At 41.5% G+C, this 23,089-nt stretch overlaps 1 protein-coding gene across 3 annotated transcripts in view; it reads left to right on the top strand.

The window, feature by feature from the left end:
• The first annotated feature begins 1,991 nt into the window (after positions 1-1,991).
• The window catches only part of wu:fa11c10 (protein FAM110A), a 34,577-nt gene continuing 13,479 nt past the window's right edge, over positions 1,992-23,089 (top strand). Inside the window, exon 1 of one of the 3 annotated variants that reach the window (XM_056385342.1) lies at positions 1,992-2,107. The gene's annotated coding sequence lies outside the window, so the exon portion shown is untranslated. Of the gene's footprint in view, positions 2,108-15,127; positions 15,147-22,895; positions 22,914-23,089 lie in introns of those variants that run through there. The other 2 variants (XM_056385343.1, XM_056385344.1) reach the window with 2 other exon arrangements.

Below are 23,089 nucleotides of genomic sequence, written 5' to 3'. Positions count from 1 at the left end.
CAGAATCCTCAAGCAGCACCAGGCTCAGGGTGGGCGACCATCTGCCTGGTGGTGAGCGTTGCATCATTTTCAGACTCAGCAAACCTCACGTCCTGTATAGAGGCATCTGTCTTGTAGAAATCTAAGGGTTTGAGCGAGTCTCTCTTAAACATTTATGCCAATTAAGGAACCAGGTTTCTCATTCCCATGGAGAGCAAAATCAGGAAAATCTTGTTGCTACCAAAACGATCATTAATTTAATTTGAGCCATTCGATTGTCATACTGTTAGTATAACAACACCCAGGGGTTAATGGAGTGCGAGGTATACTGTATAACTCTTATTCTCATGTTAGTCAAACCTCTGCCACAGTCATATACATTGCAACACAGTGCATTGGCAAGCACAGCATTAATGTTATATAGTATGATATGGGAAAATTCAATCATGAGTGAAAAAGGTAAGGAAATGGAAAAAAGCACTGTTGTGTTGGTTGGTTACCGTGGCAGCGAGGGGTCGGTTCTGTCTATGCCCTTAAAGCTGTGAGCCTTCCTCTGTGTGTCAGCCAGGGTTTAGTCCTCATGATGGATCACCTGTGGACACAATGCCAGGGTCCCGACCCACTGGGATTCCCAGCTATGCCCGAATCAACTTAATACCAATTAATCTACAAGACTGCTCTGCTCTGCCACCTTGGGGTCTTTTGTGAAGGGGCCTCGGACAAACGTGACAGGAATGAATCGGCTCCCCGGTCTACGTAATTGGCACTAATGGCTAATGGCTAATGGCTTTTCTTTCATAGACAACAGACAAACAGATCAGCTCATGACTGGACTCAGGCTACAGATATTTCTGTGTGTTCTGTGGCCCCAAGCATTTGCCTGGTTTGCCTCTCCTGAGGGGGCGCCTCTGACTGCCTGAACACTAATAGCATTAGGGTGACTTCTCAGACTTCCTCAGTTCATGAGCTTAAAAGCAAACAGAAAAACTGAGATGTGCGAAACAAAGAACAGAAAAGAAAAACAACTATGACTGGAAAACCAAATAACAAGCAATACAGTCACGCTGAAACTCACCTACATTTACCATCGTAGCTCTTTGTCATGTGGAAGATCATTTTGAGTTGCAGTTTTGGTTGAATGCTTTGCAATCCTACATTTCTTTGTGTTTTTTATTAATGGACAAAATGAACCTTGTTAGCTGAGCCAGTTGATCACCTGGATCGCTGACGTTTGTCTCAGCAAACTAAACAGAGATGGACTAAGTTACATTTTCACCAGTGACACAACTTCACTGTTGTCTGTCAGATTTTTTCCAGTGCTAAATACTAATGATAAGCGTCTAAATAAATATCAGCAGCTCATTTTTGTATTTTTCAGAATCAGTTTGAACTGATGTGCCTCCATTTTAAAATCTGTGGAAAAAAGTGTTAGAACAAGTAAAATAGGTGTGGAAAGATGTTTACCTGAAATTAAAGCTACTGGTGGATGTTGAAAGTAAAACACAGGTGCTCGATGATAGGTGTCGAGCAACAGGTCAATAAGGTTGATTCAATGTACGATTATTGTACAGTTGTGTCAGTTGAAAGGAAGCTGCTGCAGGGCGGGACCCCGGGGCATGTCAGCACGTACTGGATTAAATCCCACTAAACTGAGTTTTTGTTGACATAGTGTAAAGTATTACATAAATATGTGCATGTTGAGTCGACATTGACGGTTACACATTACATTACACAACAACTCAATACATGCAGAGACTTCACATTTGATGTGTTACACATTTCCACTGAAGTGTCAAATCACATTAAGAAGGAAGTGCATGAAGCACCATTGAGTCAAATAAAACTCCTAATCCACAGTTGTCGACGCGGCCAAACACGTGTTGGCACACAGCATATACGCACACACATGCACACGGATACACACATTCTCTCTCAAAACCCACTCTGGGAAGAGAACCAGGAATTCTCTAAAGGAATTTGTTCATATCCTGGTTTCCGAACAGGTGACCTGGAGGGAGCCAAAAGTGAGGGCTGGAGCTGGAGAGGTTGTCTGAGGCAGCTGGTGCCGTGTTTAAACATTACATACTAAGAGATAGCAGGAGGAGCATGGACGCCATCACTGACACATGTAGGTACTCATCTAGATACAGAGCTGTGTGTACTACTGTTTTATTTCTTAATTACCATTTTACAACTTTGTCAGCAAATGAAAAGATTCATATAAACTATATAAAATGATGTGGTTCTTTTTTCTGACTACACACGCCCAGTGCTTCTGACGGTGCATCATTTGCTCTGTTTATATTGTTATAATAATCAGAATTAGGGCTGCACAATTAATTGAAACATTATCAAACTCACAATATGGCCAAGTGCAATATCCAAATCACAGGAGTTATAATTTTGGATAAAAGTATGAGACCATAAATGAAGCATTGTGGTGCTACAGAGATGCCCTGGCTTACAAATCATATTCTACAGACGTAAAGCAACATGTTTGTTTGGTACAAGTCCCGGCAAAAATCACATCATTTTCATTTATTTATTTTTCAGTGAAGAAGAAATGCAAAAATAATCATTCCTAATGAAATCTTGATTCATATCTCAATCGCAAGCAGATTTATTTTTTGTTCAAGCCTAATCAGAATATAAAAAGCTGTACCCATACCAAAGCGACACAGTTTGTGCAAAGCATCAGCTCACGTGACTTTCTGCATTGTTACTGATGATCGATGATTTTGTTTTGAGAATGATAGAACAATCGCCATAACAGCATTTTTTTCATGATGATTCTTTCATGACGTAACAAAAATGGTCATGCAGAGATTTAGATTATTATAATTTCTTTACTGAACGTCATAAGTGCGTTTGTTGGCAAACACGTTGACATCTAGAACATTGTGTCAAATCTGACGACTACCTCTCTGGGATGATTCAACTCTTGCCTCTTATTTACAGCTGCACAGCTTCCAGTATCAGTCATGTATATTATCTCCCTTTCATTATTCATTTTCATGGCATCCATAATTCATGTTTTGTTGAAGTGCCTCTATATGCGTACAGCTGAGAGTCTGTGGGGGATCCATGCTGCTGCAGTCTGACTGGTGCCACACACTCTGTGTCATGCGTCCCAGATTATCAAGGATGAGGAGATGGGGTGGGGGGTGGGGGGGGGGGGGGGGTGGAGGAAGCAGTTACATGGAGGGAACAGGAAAATGATGGGGTTGGAGTGTGGAGTGGGTAATGAGTGTGCTGATTCAGTGGTGAGAGATGGTCAGTTTGTTACATAAAGAGACAGGATATCCTTGAAAAACAAGATTAAAGGAACAATTCAACATTTTTGGGAAATAGTCTTAATCGCTTCCTTGCGAGAAACAAGATTGTCATAATTCTCAAGACTGTACGAGGTTGAGGCTGTTGCCTGGAGACAGTTACCTCAGCATGAAGACTACAACATGGAGAAACAACTAGCCTGGCTCTACCCAAAGGTATTAAAAGCACCTCTTAGTTCATGAATGAACACATTTTATGTTGTTTGTTTAATCTTAACTCTAATCAGTAACTGGGGTGGGGTGGGGGGCAACTTTGTGGTTGGGAACTGATCTGGAGTCCTGTCGTCATCGCTTATTGACCAGCAAAGACTCCAGGAAGTCGCTGCGCCGGGCAAAGAAATAGTCCCACACACGATATCTGTGTTCGAATTCAGGGGCCAAACCGAAACACGACGGTCTGGCCTATGGAGGATTTCTGCTTTGCATCACCAGCTGTGCCTGCCTTTACTGTTGCGTCACAAAGCGCCGCTCATGTTGCCTAGCAACCTTGACAACACATTACCTTTTTTTTTTTTTTTTTTTTTTTTTACAGAACATGAAGTTTTAAGGCACTTGGTTTTTTAACAGTTGCACCATTGGCCATGCAGCTAAGCTTGAAACGTAATACTTGAAATGGGTCGGCCGAGTCGCACCATTGCTACAGAATCGGTCTCTAAATGAAGCCTCCACAGGATGCAGCCCTTTGATTGGGACACAGCTAATGTTTGTATTTATGTGCAGAACAGGAAGAGCAGGAAAACTTGTTATTTTGTCTTGTAAAAGTTGTAAACTTTTACAGCTCAATTTAAATCAGATGAACTGATTAGAATCATTAGTGTTGATATTGGATTTTATTGAAATGTAATTTCCAGTGATTGAGGCTTTCAGCCATGTTGCCAATGCTTTGATGACATGTCTGTAGCTCTTTTTGTCAACTTGGTTGCTTATATTACAGCTTGAACACTATTATGTTATGACATTAATGCTTTATTGTTTTTGTTCATATTAAAGAAGCAAGATATAACATGTTAATTAATTAACTTTAGAGGTGTTGGTAGGCAGATGTTGTTACCTTTGGACAGAGCCAGGCTAGCTGCTTCCCCCTACCTCCAGTCAACACTATGCTAAGTTATGCTAACTGGCTGCTGGCTTTAGCTTCAGCTCTAGCACGCAGATGTGAGTGGTATCTTATCATCAAATGAACCTATTTCCCAAAATGTTGGAAAATGTCTTGTTTTGACAAGAGCAAAAGAAGAAGTCCGGTGACGTAGTATATGGAGCGACAAACTCCACAGGAGCAGGAGGTTGGGGTCGATGGATGGCTCAACAAGACAGGAATATCACACAGCAGAGTGGTGTTCGATTCCCACCATGCCACCATTATTTTAATTAACACTCGTATGGGTCATATCAGGTTTGATGAGGTGATCAGGTTGACTCCTAATACCTGCCGTGCCCTCTTCCCTACATTATCATAACAATCATATGCTCTGTTAACCTTGCACAAGAAGTTTTTTAGGTCATTTCTTCGGATAATCCAAGTGCAGTGTAAAACTTCTGCTGTATGTGTTTCAAGCACTTTACATTATTGCCAGGCCGCTCCGAAGTAACAAAGTGAAGCTGCGTGACCTGATTTTCTTTAATTGCTTAAAATGTGTTTGCAAAAAAAGTTAGAAAAGGCAGCACTTTTCTCAAAAAAAAAAAAAAAACACTTTTAAAATTATAAACGAGGAGGGAGAGATAGGGGAATATTTCAGGTGGAGGAAGACAGGATGACAGAATGGAGTGATTATGACTTATATCTTCCCATGGGCCTTTGTGTGCATGTGTGTGTTGAGGCTGGAGGTTGGGGTTGGGAGGTTTTTTTCTCCCCTGGGCTCTGACCCTGACTCTGCCGTTAAACTCAAACCCTATATCACACGTCCGTGGTTAAAGCCCATAATGAGTGTGTGGGTGGGGTCTGTTGGACTGGGACCCCCAAAGGCAGTTAGAGGAGTGTGTGTGTGTGTGACGGAGACCTCCAGAGACCACTAGATGTGTGTGTGTGTGGGTGGGTGTGTGTGTGTGTGTGTGTGTGTGTGTGTGTGGACCCCAGAGTTCACACCAAGCGATGAGTGTGTGTTATAACAACGGTCTTAGTGGTGATGGAGGGGGGGTTCAACACAAAAGATCCCAGCACATGCAGCCCTGACCTGCGACCCGGAGCGTCTAGTCGCACCCATCCGCTCCCTCCCTCCATCCTGCCAGCCCTTCTTCCTCCCCCATCTCGTCTACCTCCATCCCTTCCTTTCCTCTCTGGGGATCATCCCTCGCTCAGATGGAGGTGTGGAGCAGCAGCTGGTTGTCTGTAAAGAAGGGAAGTGAAGGTGGCAGAGGGGTGGATGAGTGGAAGAGGGAGGGAAGCAGAGAATAAAGGAAAATTGATCTTATTTATGAGTTTTCTCCAACCTTTGGCACAGATTTGCATCGTTGTCAGATGTCTTTGACTTCAACAGTCGATTTGGCAAATTAGTTATAGATTTACTACCGTGCACTGCACCCCACATCTGAAGTGCTACTGTGTGTGTTTTCATATTCAAATGGAAATTGGCATTTCTTAAAAGAGGAATATCAGATTTGTTTATATTTTCTTTTACTTTAAGGAATAGTTTCACATGTTTGAGATCGATACCGTTCAAAAATCTGTCTGTAAAAAATGAAATAACAGCCAGTGTCCAGTTAGCTCGGTGCAAAGACTGGAAACAAGGGGAAACAGCTGGTGTAAAAGCACCGAGATGTTTTTCTGTAGAGGGTGATGTACCAAACTATTTCTTGACAAGACTCCAGGAAGTAATTGGCCCGTTAAAGAAAGTGTACCAGTACAAAACTTGGACTCTGGTAGATGCATTTTATGTAACTTGGAATAGAGCCAAGCTGTTTCCCCCTGCTTCCAATGAATGCTAAGCTGAGCTAACCATGTCCTGGCTTAGCTTCCTATTTAAACAACAGATATGAGATTAGTACTTCTCATCAACTCTTGGCAAGAAAGCAAATAACCTTTTACCCTCAAAATGTCAAACTACTTCTTTAATGGTGGCACATATTTTCCTAAATGTGACACAATAAAATGCCAGAAGTCTACTGCTGCTGAGATACAAGGTCATAAGAAGTATCCAAGTAACAGTAAAGGCTGATGCTAGCTGGTTAGCATCCGAACATCAGTAGAAGGAATTAAATGATAGAAATAGAAGCAAAACAAGAGGGTTGCTCTCCGACACTGGAGACAGCTCTTGGTGAGTAAAGGAATGAAGTTTGATGCTGAACTCACAACATTGGACGTAGACTGGTAAAATAAACAGCTATTAATGCTAACGTTGGCTATGTGTTGATAGCAAAACTTATAACTCCTTTAGGGGGAGAAGAAATTAAAAAAATAAATGAAAACCTTCCTGTTTCTCTGACGTGCCACCAGGTTTTCCTGCTGCTATCTCTTCCTCATCTTCACCATTTCATCTCGTCTTTATGCCTGTTGACTTGCAACTGGCCCCCCAAGGGTGTCTGCGATGTCCCCAGGGGAACCTGCTACCAAATGGTGGTAAATCACCATCTGTCTCAACTCTGTGATCACCTGACCTGAAATTGTCAACCTTGACCTTTACCCCGCCCCCGCGCCCCCACATGTGCCTGCTGGCCTGTTATCCTACACACACACACACAGTTTTAAATTCAGATTGTGTGGTTCTTTGCATGTGTATACACGTCTTTCTATTATTGTGAGGACAAATTTGTTAAAAACCATTATCGTGAGGTCATTTTGCCCCGTCCTGACAACTTCAAAGGGCTTTTTGAAGGTTAAGTTTGGGCAGTTTCTAACACCACGCACACATATACATTGACAAACACACAAACACCATCTCCACCAAGCAGCAGGCACATTCAAAAAGAGCACTGTACTTTTATAGCTGTGTAATGTTCAATTATAATAATTTTGGGGAGAATATTAACTGGAAATACATGCAGAGGAAGAGGATGTTATTTTAGCCCTGAGTATTGCCTGCAGGTCTTCCTCTCAGGTTGCATATGGTCCTGACAGCCTCTGCTGAGAAGATAAGGCTGCTTGTATCGCATGAGAGACAAAACTCAGAACTTCAGGAGGAAAAGTGAAAAACAAACTGATGCTGCTGCTGCAAGTAAAGCTTATTGTGGAGAAGGCACAGTGATAACTGAAGGTACATTTTGGCAGCTGGACAGTCAGAGGACACTGTTAACAGAGACTGTAGTGGTCAGTCATCCCCAGTGGAAATTACACCCTTCACTAAGGCACATTTTGTGTTGTTTTCAAATGTAGTTTTTCAATGTTTTGAGCACAAACAACATTCCCTTTACTGCCGTGGTAGAGGCAGATATTTAAGATGTGGTAGACAATCTCAAACTCTAATAAAACCAAAACTATCATGAATGGCAGAAGGAGTTCGAGAGAATCTGTTTTTGTAGTGATTTGGGTGAATTGCCTTTTAAAGGAGCTTGTCTGGGAAAGAAAAGGTTGAGGGAAGTCAAAAGGGTGTGGGGTTTCTGTCTATAGTTTGCTTTTAGTAAACAGTATATTTAGTTGTAATGATAGCTTGAAATAAAATACGTTTTATACCCAGTAAATAACAGGACCCACGTGAGCATGTCCAGGTCTTAGTGGTTGCTGCCACATGTGAGTAGAAATTTGTTGACTTTGTTATGAGCTCATGGAGGAGCTGAATGCAGTTATTTAGCGACTGGTTTTTTTATATGTGTGTGTCAGTTTTTCCGCTTTTCTCACATTCCAGTGAGTGGAGGTAACACAGCTCTACACTACCATTATAAAACCCAGAGGAACGCTGTGGTCGGTTCCCGCTGGAAGTCTCGTCTGCTGCCCGGGCAATTGCTCCATCCGCAACTCACGTTTTAACCGGAGCGCCAAGGCAAACCAGACCCAGCCTGCTGCTCGAGACTTTCACCCCATCGTTTTCCTCTCACTGTTTGTCCCCTCTTGAAATCAGTTGTGCAACATGATTTCATAATTTTCTCCACTGTTGGGTTCACTGGTTTGGTTTCTCTTGAGTGTAAATATTTTGTTCATATTAGCTATTATATCAAGGGTTATATCAATATTTAGCTCGAAGTTAAGTTGCAGTCCAAAACAATAGAAATAAATTAATCACTCTTGTCTGTACTTGATTTATTATGTGTCAGGTGAACAACAACAACAGAGCAGTATCCAGGAAAAATCCTTAACACAAAAGATGAAAGAGTTATTACATAACTTCCAATAAAAGGTCAACACATGCAATGCTGTGTTATTTTTGATTTCCTGCTTCCTAAAAAGCTCCTTGTGAAGGAGACTGACTAAGTGTTGATTAGGAGTGAGACAACAGGTTGAATGAATCGAGCAGAAGTCTTGAGAGAGTGGAGCTGTCAGCTGTGATGGACTACCTGTATTCAGGCCAGGTCTTTCTCCAACAGAAGCCGTGCAGCCTCTGAATAGCAGGAAAGCAGCTGTATAAATAGCTCAATAGACTGATGCCTGATGGAGAGCGCTGATAAAAACAACAGAAAATCAACATATATGGTCAAGGCGAGAGGGAAATCATATGAAGCCAGAAAAAAAAAAGCTGACAGGACGTTGTACTACATGATTATTTTAATTCACATAGAAATCCAAACATTCCACACATTGTTCTCCGTGCACGTTGCACGATAAATGATATGAAGAGCTCCGTTTTAAAGGGAGCAGCACAAAATGAAAGAAATGCGTATATCTCACAAACAGCATTGCCACTAATACAAATTAATAACAAGAATATATCCAAGTTAGTCTAATCTGTGGGCTAATCTGTCATGACTCCCTTATGCATTTGTTTTGGCTTTGTACAAAAATTAACAAAATATGGAATGAATCCAAGAATGGATGTTGATGACCTGCAAAAGAAAAGATGAATTCTCACCTGCAGTAATGAGCCTGAAAATCTGCAGGTTTTGGGAAGCGGTTTTAGGTTAGATGACTGAAATAAGGTCTTATCCAAAATGTGTTCCTGTGGCACCTTGTGGATGACAGATTATTTTTCTTCCTGTCTTGTTTATAATAAGCTAGGGGAAAAAAAGTAAAAGCCCCTACTTTACATATGCGGAAAGAGGTGAAGATCTATTATTTTACCATAGGAAATACAATGTCTGAAGATAATAAATACGCGCTCTATCAGGTGAGCCACCGAGGCGCCTGAAAAAGCAAAGCATTTCAATCAGATAAGAACCCAGAGCTGCGAAAGGTGGACTTTGATTGGGTAGACAGGACAGAGAACAAATGGTAAGCGTGTGTGTAAATATATAAGAGGATAGGGGAGTGTGAATGAGAGGTGTATTTATTGATGACTGACTGTGATTATACTACACGTCTTGAGTCAGTGTTTCATGCCGCATGCATTTATCCTGGATACTAAGAGATTTCTAAACAAAGCCTCATGCTGGAAGGCATGGAATTATCTCTGAGTTATATCATAAGCTCTGATTTGAACTCTTTGGGAGGTACCTGAGTGTTTTTTCTGGATCACATTCTTGATTAATCAATCGAAAAAAGTTACAAGGAAGAAAAGTCTGTCCACAAAGTTTATCTTGGAAACTTTGAGGGAGACGAGTGTAAACACGACATTGGCGGTTGAGGAAGGATGGCTGCGTCATTTACATGGAAATTTCTGATCTGAATCAACTTATTAAGAATGCAGATTAAGATAAAGATAAAATTCATTGTAAAATATCACCTGACTGAGGACTCAAAAGCGCCGTTCCTACTTGTCACATGCATTGATTTGTTGTAAGGAATTCCAGGCTGACTCATTTAATTAAGGAAAGTTGTATGTTGTAAAGACAAACTCTCAGAGTGAAAGGCATCTTTACTTTATAGTCTCCCCTTTGTTTACACACACTTTTGTGTGTAAACAACTTCAATCAATGTGAATATATATCTTAATCCTCTCTCTGCCTGCACATGGACCTTTTTTGTGTTTTCTTTTCTGTGTTTAGCGTGCAATTTTAAAGTTGCTCCAATCCATATTTTCATATTAACAATGGATAAAATGATTATGTGTAATGTGAAAGGTGTCGCTTGTAGAGATTGACTCACAGAGTGTTAACTTTGAACCACTGCTCCATCCTCGGTTTAAATTTCATTTTGTCTAAAACTAATGATTCCTATCAGCCTATTAACTGTCACGTTCACCGTAACAACTCTATGACAATATGTGGGTGTCATGTTTCCACTGCCCCCAGGTTACCAATAACTCATTAATGCAGGTTTAATATTTACAGAATCCCACTGGAAGAAAAACATCATTATAAGGAGCCTCTGAAATCCTGCTTAAAGGAAATGCTAAGGCCATTGTGATGTATAATACACAACTCACCTGCATTAATGATGCATCATATACCGTAAGAACTTTCTCATTTGCTCCACTACCTCTTTTACTGTATGTTATGCCCTGTCTGAGCAAAAATAACCTCAGCAACTGATGACGTTGTGTCTCCCAGGGGCCCCTGAATGATTTCCTCCTCTCTGATGTCCAGCAGTTCAACTTGGGTTCAGAGTCTGAGCCCTTATGAGCTTCCTCCTCTTTGACTGGAAGTCACTGAAAGGACAATCGACCCGCATAAGTGGGAGCTGCGCTTCAGCCCACTGTTTATTTAATGAATGCAAAGCTGTGGAAAATATCTTACTTGGTGGGGAGATATTAGTTGGCTTTCATAAGAAGGGAAACAGCCATGTTTATTAATCTAATTACGAGTTTTACGGCAAATGCTAAGGAAGCTGAGCGAGCAAAGTGCTCTAAGTCGTTACTATTTATGAATACTTGCACTTTGAGAGTTTGTGTTATTAAGGTGTGGGAGTGTAGGGGTGTGTTTTGATGCCCAGGGCTCAGGTAGCAGATAAAAGAGATAAGACATTTACGTAACCAGAAAAATGAGGCCTTGCCAACTCGCACAGTGCACATCCCCGCTCCAGATGTGCTAAATAAAGCCACAGTCACACAGTCAGACACCACAGCTTTTGTTTTGTGACAAGTAGTCACAAAAAAAAGAGTAAAAAAAAACAAAAACCCTTTGCCATGTCAGATTTCAAGCTTTCTCTCAGCACTCCTTCTTCTGTTGCTGCTTCAGAGAGATGTAGATTTCATTTTAGAAGCTTCTGTTTCTTTCAGCACAGACAATGTTCAAATGTATAAAACACCAAAGACTGCTTTACCAGCTTTGTTTTATTTCACTTCCCTTTACGCCTGGTATGTAGATTAAATACAGTTTCTGTGTCTCCAGACATCTGACAGTAACTCTAGACTTCAGTGTTGAGAGGTTCTTTTACCAACAACACAGCCAGCTTTGTGCAGAAAAGAAAAAACAGTGTTGTTTTTACATCAGTAATTTGTGAGTATTATAATACAGCATTGTCTGTGTGTTATAATCTCAAAACCTGCATGTGTTCGTCTGTGCTGGTTGACAGCAGGGAAAAGGTCAGCTACCTCAGACCCTCATCAGAGGCCAGCGAGGTAAAGGCTGGGGGGTTGACACCTGGACTAAAGGTGCGGTTACATTCGTCTTTCAAACGATCCTGAATTCAAGCTCGACAAAGGACGTGATGTCACTGTTTCAACAGGGGGATCAGAAACAACTACTGAACAGAGTGCAGTGTGGAAACAGAGAACACAGAACATCATTGTTTCTATTGGCCAACTGTGCACATTCAATAAAGCTGAATGAGAGTAAACTTTGGTTTTAGTTAGAGATCCAGAGAGTTTGAAGGCCTTTCAGACACCAGAGCACTGAACTGCGGTTTTTTTGTGTCGCTGCATTGCACTGAGCCAGGTTCAAGCTTTTTTGGAAGGCAATGTTATGTAGAACCCGCTACGTTTGAACCCCTACTGTGCCAGCGCAGTGGTCTCATTTAGACGAATGAGGGGGCCAAGTTTTTTTTCACGCATCTCTGTTGTGTGTCTGAACTCGGCCTGACACCGAAGGGCTGGAGGGGAACAAGCAGTTTGGGAAAGGGGCTGCGTGTTTGGGCATTCAGTAGAGCGAAGGTGGTGGGAGGGCATGTACTTTAAACTTTAAACCCCCCAATCTTCAACAAACACACTGTAGTGGGCTGTAGCAAGATACGTAAAACAACTAAAACCTGCAGTTTGATTGCACTGCTTGGTGGATGGATGTGTACCAAACTCACCAGAACACAGAAGGATAATTTACAAGGTGTTTATCATTTGCTGATAGGCCAGAACACCTTTTGTTTAGAGCTTGGTGCAATGTTCTTTCCATCCTGAAAAGCATACTGGGCTCCAGGAATGGAAAGGTGATAGTAGACTGCTGATGTGTTGATGTGTTTCTCTCTCTCTCTCCCTTCTTCCACATTTCATTCCAGACCTGTACGTTGTTTTTCTTCTGAAGATAAATGGTGCACAGGGTTACAGGTCACATGGTTGCAATTTTTGTTTTTTATTTCACAAAAACTGAACAAATTCCTGATTTTCATTAACTCTTTTCTGCTAAATCCATAAGAAACTAAACATCCACCACCAAACGCCTGTAGTTATAATATGATTGAGCTATGATCGCCTCACACGCAGCTCTTAGCAGCTCTTTGATGTGTGGCAAGTATACTCATTGCATCAATCTCACTCTTATCACTCTTATCCAGACATTTAGCCTCTTCTCTTTAATTCTAAGAAGAACATGTAGAGGAATAACACTTGGGATTCTGATGAACAGAAAACAATGATTGTCCTCATGGGAACATTAAGTGCAGTAAGTGTTGCATCCTCATATCCACACACATGGAGAAAGAGGGAGAAGAACAAGCTGCTCTCCTTAGAGCTGAGGTCATCCTGAATTAGTTAATTAAAACAGGTTGTTGCCAAAACATTAGATCATCCCCCAGCTTGTTTTGTTATTAGCTGAGCCCAAGCCCCTCCACTGGCCCCTCTGTTAAAGAAGGAGAACATGAAGGGGGCAGATGAAGTATAAAGTTTACCTTGCTAACTTTCCTGCTCACCATTCAGCTTTAGAATTTTTTGTTTTGATTTGTTTTATTATAGGCTGAAAAATGTTGTATTCCTGCATTCCCTTATCTATTCCCCTCATTAGAGGGCCCATAGTAACCCTCTAATAACCCAGGTTGATCCCTTGTTGATATATTGTTAGGATTAAGCATATTATCCAGTATGATGGAAATTATGTAAGATTATAGTAGCAACAAAAAAAGATAGTTAGGACTCTTAGGATGAACAGACTTTACACTCAATTAAATTCACTTTATTCAGATTACATGTCTGTCAATACTGTCATAAAACAATACTGTAAACACACACAAGTCTAGTATTTTCACATCTGGCAATGGCATCCAAAAGCAATTTTGTAGTTGTTGTATAGACACTGAGCATTTCATAAAAATTGGATTCAGACAGACACATCTTAACAAAAAATACCACATTCATAAAGATTATATTACATAAAAGAAAATAAAAATAAATGTAAATAGTAAATATAATTTCAATTACGTCATACATTTCCATAATTGTGTTATAAATTAACAATTTCGGACGTCCATCACTTACATTGAACGTTAAACAGAAGTATATTGAACATGCAAAGCTTACTCAAGCCAGTTTCAGTTCGTATTATGTTTCCATGCGCTTGTTCTCGCGAGAAGAAGTGGTTGCCAAGGTAACAGGCACGCAGCGTCCTCCAAAACTGTAAATGCCCCAGGTTGACCAATGAGGTGAACCCCGACCGTACCAAAATGGGGATCACTTTAGGGGTGCGCTAAGTGTCTCTCAAATATAAACTATAATGTAAAAGGAATTCAGCAATTCCCAATGATTGAATCGACGGTAACGGAAACTCATTTATCTGCTCACTTTTTTTTAAAGGTTGTAATGCGCTTCGAAGATGCACATTACAAAGCACCGTGTGTGACACTGTGGTTGGACTTTGCGCTTGGTATGTTCCGCGCCAACATTGAAAGTTTCTGTGAAAGTGGACACCTCTGCCTGTTGGGAATCTAACGTGGTCAAATACTAACGTTCGCCTGTACCCTGAAAACCCCCCCCGACATATTTTGTACGAAAATTAAATCCACCGTGCTTGCTTGACACAGGTGAGTAGGTCTTTTTTTAAAAAATGAAAGTTGCCAATAAAATGTGGCGTACCTGTGTAAAAAACATAACTTTTGTTGTGACCCTAAGCATAAAGGTCGTTAGCTAAACTGAATGGGGGGAAAAACGACGGAAAGCAAAGGTTTGAATTGACTTGCATGGTCCCTTGCAGTTGCTTCTAACCAATATATCAATTATAATATAGGCACACGTTTCCTTTGACATCGTGGCTTTTAAAGGCAATATTTTCTCTTTTAAGCAGCAGAGGAAATCATCTGCTCATGTCCCATTTCACCTGTGGTGGGTTCAAGACCACCTCAGTTCCTCAGTAATCTGCAGAGATGATTTTACTGGGGAGGTGATGTTGGGTAACCAGGCCTGTTTTAGCTGGAGTCTTTGATGCCCAAAATAGTGTAAAAAGCTGTGAGGTAACATGAAGTCTATTGTATAAGAAGAGGAAGTCCACTTGAGTGTTAGAGGATATGATTCTAGTCTGGCTTAAAGGTCACACAAGGCTTCACACTGCAGGTTTTCGCAAGCGGGAGGAGAACGGTTCTTATTTCTCCATCAGAGCAGGAAGTGAAGGTCTGAAATGTACAGCTGTTCAATCAGATGTCCTTTCCTGTATTGGCCTGGTTGCTTTTTCTTTGAATCAACAGACTGAGTCCGGAGTCATCTTGGAAATCTGGATTATTTTGAGCAGATGGATGCAGACGTATGTAATATTTCTTGTGAGTGATAAAATAACTGAATCCCATTGTAAACTTCTATTTTAGCTTTTCCTGTTTGCTTGGAGGTCAAAGGTCATCTTCACTTACAGAGACGTAGCTTTATAGTCTGTAACTGCCGTTTTTGTTTTGCTTTCTGTTGAACCACTGGCCGCGCTTGACACCTCAATATAAACTCTAACGTGAGAAAAGCAGACTAGCCAAATTATGTTGGTTTAATAATTGGCTTCTACTCACCAAACACTGCAACTGACTTGCAAAAACTGTTCACCTTGGGCAATAGCAACAAACACACAAGCTTGTAATTTCCATTCTTAATTATTCACAGGCCAGGAATGTGCATCCTGCAGCTTAGGAAAGTCTCGTCTACGCAGCACAGAGTTTTTTTTTTTTATGGGCCCCTCTGTGAGTGAGTATTCATCTCAGGAAAAACAAGCAAACTGTTTAAATGGAAATAGCATACTACTATTCAAATGTTTAAAGTTCATGACAGTGTGCATTTAGCAGTGGTGCAGAGCTGCCTACTGTTATTCACATCTGTCTTTTGAAGAAACTGCAGAGACTTTGTTTCCTTCATTTAGACAAGGGGAAACATCAAATGGGAGGAAATGCATAGGTTGGTGGTATCTGGAAAGAAGCTTATGAGGGGTTTAAGTTCGGCCCATCGCAAGACGGAGGCTCACCGCAACCCACTAGTGTCCTGTCCAGGGGGGTGTACTTTTACATCAGTGGTATCAAAGCAGGAGATGGGCTCCAGCTTATGTAATGCACTTGGAAGATGTTGGCAGATTATACTCCACTAGTAACAGAGCCTGTTGTCTAATTCAGCAGCTCAAATTGCCTTGATCAGCAGCTTTGGAGAGCTGGTGGGCAAAGTACTTCTGATGAATCATAAAAATTAAGCAAGAAGTTTTTAATGAAATGGACAAAATATCTTCATTAAGAATAAATGTAAATTTCTTTTTCGTTGATTGAGCTCTTATAGAAACAGTGCATGTATGAAAGGATGCTTTCTCAGAAACAGCGCTCCATGTTGGGTAATTTTAAAGCAAAAATGCCGAACTGTTGCTTTGTCCATTGTGAGGATTTGCTGCTTTTCTCTGCTTTTGTCATTGTAAATTGAATACCTTTGGGGTTTGGACTGTTGGTTGGACAAAATGAGACATTTTAAGACTTGGAAACTGTGGAGGGCAGTTTTCGTTATTTTTATGGTTGATGGAGAAAATGGACGGATGAATCAATAATGAAAAGAACTACTTGTTGCAGCCCTACACCCAGCTTATGCTGTTGACTTTACCATGTGGAACATAATGTTTGACTTCTTAGCAACTACCACAGGCTCTAATGAGGTAATATTTTTTAAATGTTTGGGTTCAGAAAGGAAAATCAGATGAATAATTATGTGGCAAACACAAGCGCATTATAAGATGAATGCTTGCACTTATGTATGCAGAGTATTGTAGAGTCTGAGTCACCATGTCTGAGGTTTGGTTCATGGGGTTTGCTCTCACAGTGTCTTTTTTTCTCTGTCTGTCCATGCTGTTGTTTACTTTTCAGTATTTTGGTCTCAGTGGTGGTGATGCCTCGTGGATTTAGCTGGCTTGGGGAAAAAATGAGGGAATCCTCTTCTAATGAAGGACTAAGGTAGATGTCAGCGGTGGTAATATTACAGTTTGTGCTTAAACATAGCTGCCACACAGACAGACACAGTGGAACATTTAATCCCGAGTGTTACATCAGCCTGTTGGGATAGCATGCATAATAGACTAACTAACCACTGTAGCTAATGCTGGTGATGTTCTCTGTTTTCTCTCGGCTCATCCAGCATGTCTATACGACAGCAAGCCTGTGATTAGCTGGAAAATATATTTTTCCTACCAAACCTACATACCATCCATCACAATGAATAGCCAGCAAATAATAGTGTGGCCTGGGCTAGATTATGCTCCGCTCGCTGTAGCCTATAATATAATAGCAAACATCATTGTTGCAAAACAACATGGGAAAATGATTTTTGTTTTTCTTTACAGAGAGCAGACCGGTCACTCTCAGGTTTTACACATCTAAATGCATGTTTTTCTGAAGAGAAGACAATGAGTGCTATTTCAGTTGAGTTTTCCCAGGTTCAACATGAGAGTTTGGTTGAAGTGTCACCACAGGAAAAACCACACTGCCCTTGTGTTGAAGGGACTGACTCAGAAGTAGCATGACTTATGTCACTGTTTCTCTTCCTGACTCTCTCTCTCTGTCTCTCTGTGTCTCTATATGGCTATCGTCAGTTCTGTGGTGTTACCTGTGCTTGGCCTTATTTTGGCGCTGACGCAGCTTTGTGTGTGGTTTATCTGCACTGCCATGAGAGGATGAGGTCATACTATGTCGTTATCATTTTTCAGACCAGGCAAAGTAATCTGCTCCACTTGGCCAGAGTTTACAACACAACCACACACACAGAGCCACAGAGACAGTCTGGCTTTATACAAGGATGTTCCAAGCATATTAGCATTGGTGAATCCAATTCTTCCTGCATTCTTGTCCATAGGTAGGACATGCACTGTTTCACATATCAGTAAATAAGATGCACAGTCCTTGCTTTGTGCAAAGAAGGATGAGTCTTCAGCAGTTTACAGCCCTACACGTGTCAGCTGCATAACTACTGTTGTAGCCTAAAAGAGTAACTGTGCAGAACGAATGCACAGCAGATACATGTGGGAATTTATTTGTAATAATTATCGTGATTGTTTCATCACCCAGCCGCCAGTGCATGTACTAGATGAAATTCGGAAGACAAGCTAGCAAGAGCTAGCATCCATTGCACATCATAACATGTACAAATATAGGTACAGCGATACAGACTAGCTGAGCGAAGTGCATTTCCTTCCCCTGAATGACTGAATGAAACTCTGGGACTTGTATTATGAAGATGTTCTACCCATTCAAGGAAATAGAAAAGTGGTCTCAGACTTTTGGACTCCACTGTATATTTTAGGTGTGAAATCTCAATCTTTAAAATAACTAGTTACTACAGCTGTCCAATACATCTAGTGGAGTAAACAGTACAGTATTTCTCTCTGTAATGTGGAAGTATGAAATTGAATTACTGAAATAGTACAAACAAGTACAAGTATGAACCACCCATTGTCCATACTCCATACCCAATGAACACCAACATAGACTAAACTATAGTGGCATGATTAGGTATCAGCTTTCATGGATGATTTGACTCCGGTGTTTTATCCTGCTATCAGTATTATAAACTTATATTGTGATGCCTCACTTTTAAAGAGTGGCCTTTTCATTCGTGCTAGTTCCACAGTCCGGTTAAGCCCTCTCTGGCCCAAATATCCTAGGCAGTACTAGTCATGTGGCTGGAGTTCCCCTCCAGTCATTGGCCCTTGGTGATCCCAGTTTGGGTGACTCTCCCCCCTGAGCAATGAGGACAGTGTGACTCCTTGTCCTGGCAAGCTGTGTCTCTGGTTCTGCTGGACTGTGGAGGTCAGCAGCTGAGGACTCACATGCAGATTCCTCACATGCAAACACCTCGTGTGAAGTTGCGCGACAAAGACAAATTGACAGCGATTTGCTCCATGAGAGGTAATGTGGAGAGGAGGTCCTTGCATGATGTTAGGGTCCTGCAAACCCCTTTATCGTTTTGTTTTTAATGCAGCTGACAGCTGCCCTCCACATGCTTTGTGTAAATTGTAGATGCATCATGTGACTCTGTTTTTTAATGGCTGACTTCTGGATGTTTTGTTGTCTTTCTGCCGGGTGAATTTGTACCTGTTTGCTGCTATTTCCTGTATATGCAGCTCACACACAGATTGAGTCATTTATCATAAATGGGTTGGAGGCTGGGAACCAGACAGTTTAGACTGAATCAACAGTGACTACACAAACACAATATCTGGTTTGATGAGTTTGTATGTGTCTCTGATAGGTCACAAAGTGTGCGCTCATCAGTTTGTCTTCATGAATCCCTACACACCCACGCTGTGTGAGCTGGGAGGAGCATTTTGCATGTGGGTGTGTTTGCTCGTGTATTTTTGGAGGCTCTCCCTTGTCAACCATCTGCCCCATCCCTCCAAGACAAACGACAGCAGTCTGGATGCCAACCTTCGCTTCATCATTCCCTCTTTTTTTTTTTTTTTTTTTTTTTTTTTTTCTCGTTCCCAGAGGGCCATGCTTCCTCGCTGCACGTTTGAGAGACTGCCGTTTGCCTGTTGTCAGCGCCTTGGGCTGTATAGAGGTCACTAACATGCTTCTGGTTAACCATTATTTACCCTGCCCCCCTCCACACTGGACCCACTGACCTATTAACCAGAGAGCTTCAAACATGTCTGTGTGTTATAGATCCCTGTTGTTGGGATCACTGTTACAATACTATCTTTATATCGCTGCAGACTGTCTGTAGAGTTACACGTAAGGGTCTCACAGTCCAAATCAACTCAGAGGAAAAGGTCAATATGCGGTTATCAGTTGTATTGTATTGTACTGTAAATGTCCTGTTGATTTTGCTGATGCATTCTGAAGGAAAGCAGCATTTGTTTAACTTGATACATAAAAAAACACAAGTTGTGTACTTTCAACACAATGAAAATTATATAACATTCCTCTTGAAAGTTTTACAGTGATACATTTTTAATGATTTTTACACATGAAGTTCAGTTCAGAAGAATCATTGAGTAATTGATCATGGAAATAATCATTATTGCAGCCCTAATTGTGGGAATTGTCCGATCCAGTGTTTTTGGGGCTTGACCCTAATTAGAGACTGTTGCTTTTTCTCAAATTGGATACTTCAGTCAGTACACCCACATGTAGTACGCTGTGTACACAGTGTACTCACTGGTGTAACGCCTTAAGTCCGACAGGGTAGTGTCGTGCCAAATGAAACACTGCCGTTGTGCACTCTCTGGAAATGACAACCGCAACGCCTGCCTGCCGACCGCTTTGCTCCCTTGACTTGAAAATGAACATTTTACTTTCCTGTGCGCGCCTTTTGTGTCATGATACATGGAAGTTATGCCGCCATTGGCACCGCAGGAGTTTGAAAACACGTTGGCGGTCCCTCCCCTTCCACCACGTAGCCAAGATATGGCAACTGCTATAGGTGAGAAGTGTCTACAGTCTACAGAAGTGTTTACACTCAACTTTTTTGACCATTTTGAGTGAAACATCCAGGTATTTATAGTGCACTGCCTGTTGCCGCACTTGTCACTGTGAATGCATTCATGCACTCAAAATAGCAAGTGTAAGCATGGAAGTACATGAATTGAGACACGGCATAAAAGTCAGGATACCTTAGCTGACCCTCAGCTTTTATGGAGGTATGATACCAAATTGTTGGAGTACCTCTATAATACTGAGTAGAAGTGGGCGGTATGAATAAAATCTTTCAAGGTTAATGTACAAGTTCGTTTTAATTTAAAATATTGCCTGCAGTGGCCTAGGACAAGCAGAGATGTTATGAGAATAGCTACCACTGTAACCTTTGTGGTGGTGAAATCTCTACCAGTTGATCAAGTTCTGCCATCGTTTAACCTAACGCAAATACAAGGTTTGATCCTGTTTCACTGTGTTTGCAAAGACATATAGGTAGAGCCCTTCACTGTGCTAGGAGCATAGTTCAAGGTAAGATGTCCCTTGATGGTTTGAAGAGGATATAAAGTTCATACAGACCAGAAGTGACACGAATGTCACTGCTCTTTTTAAAAGATTAACACACCTTATTTGCATTGAATACAGAGTTTTCTCTGCTGTGAGTCAGTATGGTTGCTCATTTTTTATATTTATTATTAAAAAAGTAGGTCAAGGGGTCTGTCACATGTTGCCCTAAAGAACTCTTAATGTTTAAACAAGCCCAAAATATTTGCTCTGTCTGTTTGCAGCACGACTGAGTATGTGAAAGTCAACATATGTTGAGTGTCTGTCCAACCAGACCTGATATTTGAATTTCAACTGCCGTCTATTATCATTCGTGAAATAATCCCATTTACATGGCCAATGTCAAGACATGAATTGCAAATTTGAGCAGATAAGTTTTAAGACCATGGATATAACTGCTTGTGCTTGCCACCTGTTACCATGTCAATGAAGCTTTCTAAGAAGTGTTGTTCAACTTGGAGTGGAAGCCTTCATTTTTTTGGGGGGCCATTTTCACGAATTTAGAAGTTATTCCAGATGCTTGACTGTTTCTACATGTTGCTAACATTGTGTTTTAACTTGTGAACCTGTCACGTGGTCATGTGACACTGTCCCAGTGTCAGTGCTGGTAACGTTAGAGGAGAGCTGTGACGCACAAAACTATCAGTGAGATTAAATGCTCTTGTCTGACAATAAGTAATTGTAATCAATGCTGATGCATAATGAATAATGTCGGATTACTGTTTCTTACTTCATGGGCTGACTTGGACGTCGATTCCCATGGCAACGGTCTGCTGCGAAGCATTCAGCTCAGCTCTGTTATACATTTCCAGATCTGATTTTCTCAGGAGATTGATTCCAGTTTGGTATCTGCACTAAACTAGGATGCAGGGTGACAGAGACGGGCCCTGCTCAGGCATGTCAGTGTGTAATGTGAGCAGTAATGTGAGATGTGAGTCCCTGCACTTGTGGTATGTGTGTGTGTGTGTGTGTGTGTGTGTGTGTGTGTTTGTGTGTGTGTTTGTGTGTGTGTTTGTGTGTGTGTGTGTGTGGGTGCAACAAGTGAGGGAGCTTATGATTTTGGTATGAGAGAAAGGAGCTAGAGCTGCAGTAACTTTACACCCCTTGCCTTCTGTTAGAGGACACTATAAAAAGACATTTTCAGCTGGTGTCAAAAATGAGAATTTTGAATAGAGCTAATGGTGTGTGTGTTACTAAACATCCAGTGTGGTGTCAATATAGACTCATCATTGTGTGTGTGTGTGTGTGTGTGTGTGGGGGGCTGGGGGGGGGGGGATAAGCATGTGACTGTGCATCATGGATCACAGAGTATTTGGCCAAATGACAAGGCACTAATACTCCTAATCCACCTGTCTCCACTGTGTCTCCGAGCGAAGGTGTGCATTGTCATGGAGGTGCATTACCACTGCCGGAGGGGCCGCTGGGATGCTCACAGGGTGTTACGTTGAAAATATTTCCCTAAGGCACAGAGATTGTGTAGCTTTCTCGAGATGTGAGAGGGACTGAGTGGAGGGGAGGAAGAAAGTTGGAGAGAGGAATGACACAAAAGGTAAAAAACAGAAACAGAAAGTATGTGATTTTCAACCAGGCCCAGTCTTCGGAGGGAGGGATGGATGGAAGGGAGGGGAGGAAGGAAGGGAGGAGAGTGTGATTGATGGTGTTAATGGCGGCAGAAAAGGTGTCGGAATTTGTTGACCTAGCTGAAATATTTATCATCCTATCTCTCTGGCTCCCGCTGTGTGTTTTGGACTTCAGAGCAAACACTTGCTTTTCCTCTACAGTGCGGCGTCTGAGTGGAAGTCCGCTCCCTGCTGCTGCTCAGGAGACTGACCGACCACTGCATGTGTGTGTTTGTCTTTAGGCCGTGGGTGTGGGTTCCTGATTCTGTGTGTCAGTTTGTATACATGTGTTTCTGTGTGTGTGTGTGTGTGTGTGTGTGTGTGTGTGTGTGTGTGTGTGTGTGTTGTGTGTGTGTGTGTGTGTACGTGTACCACAAGTTGGTCTGGTGCACTCCGCCCTGCTGACTCTTTAAATAAGCACTGCTGTGTGTGTTTGGACTGTAAGGAGGAATGGCAGCTCAGCCACGGTGTGCAGTAAGTGAAATAAACTTCTGATAGGAATGGAGACAAATTCCAACTTATTTAGAGGGTAAACCCACCCTGAAGTCAGTCAATTACTAGCTTTTATCCACTTAATTATGCTGCCATTAATGTTCTCTAAGGTAATAGTGTTATTCATAAGGGCTAGTCTCAAACTGATTTAAACTGTA

This window comes from Seriola aureovittata, chromosome 9, assembly GCF_021018895.1.
Source record: "Seriola aureovittata isolate HTS-2021-v1 ecotype China chromosome 9, ASM2101889v1, whole genome shotgun sequence".
In the NCBI taxonomy this organism is placed as follows: Eukaryota; Metazoa; Chordata; class Actinopteri; order Carangiformes; family Carangidae; genus Seriola; species Seriola aureovittata.
This window is presented reverse-complemented; position numbering and strand designations above follow the sequence as displayed.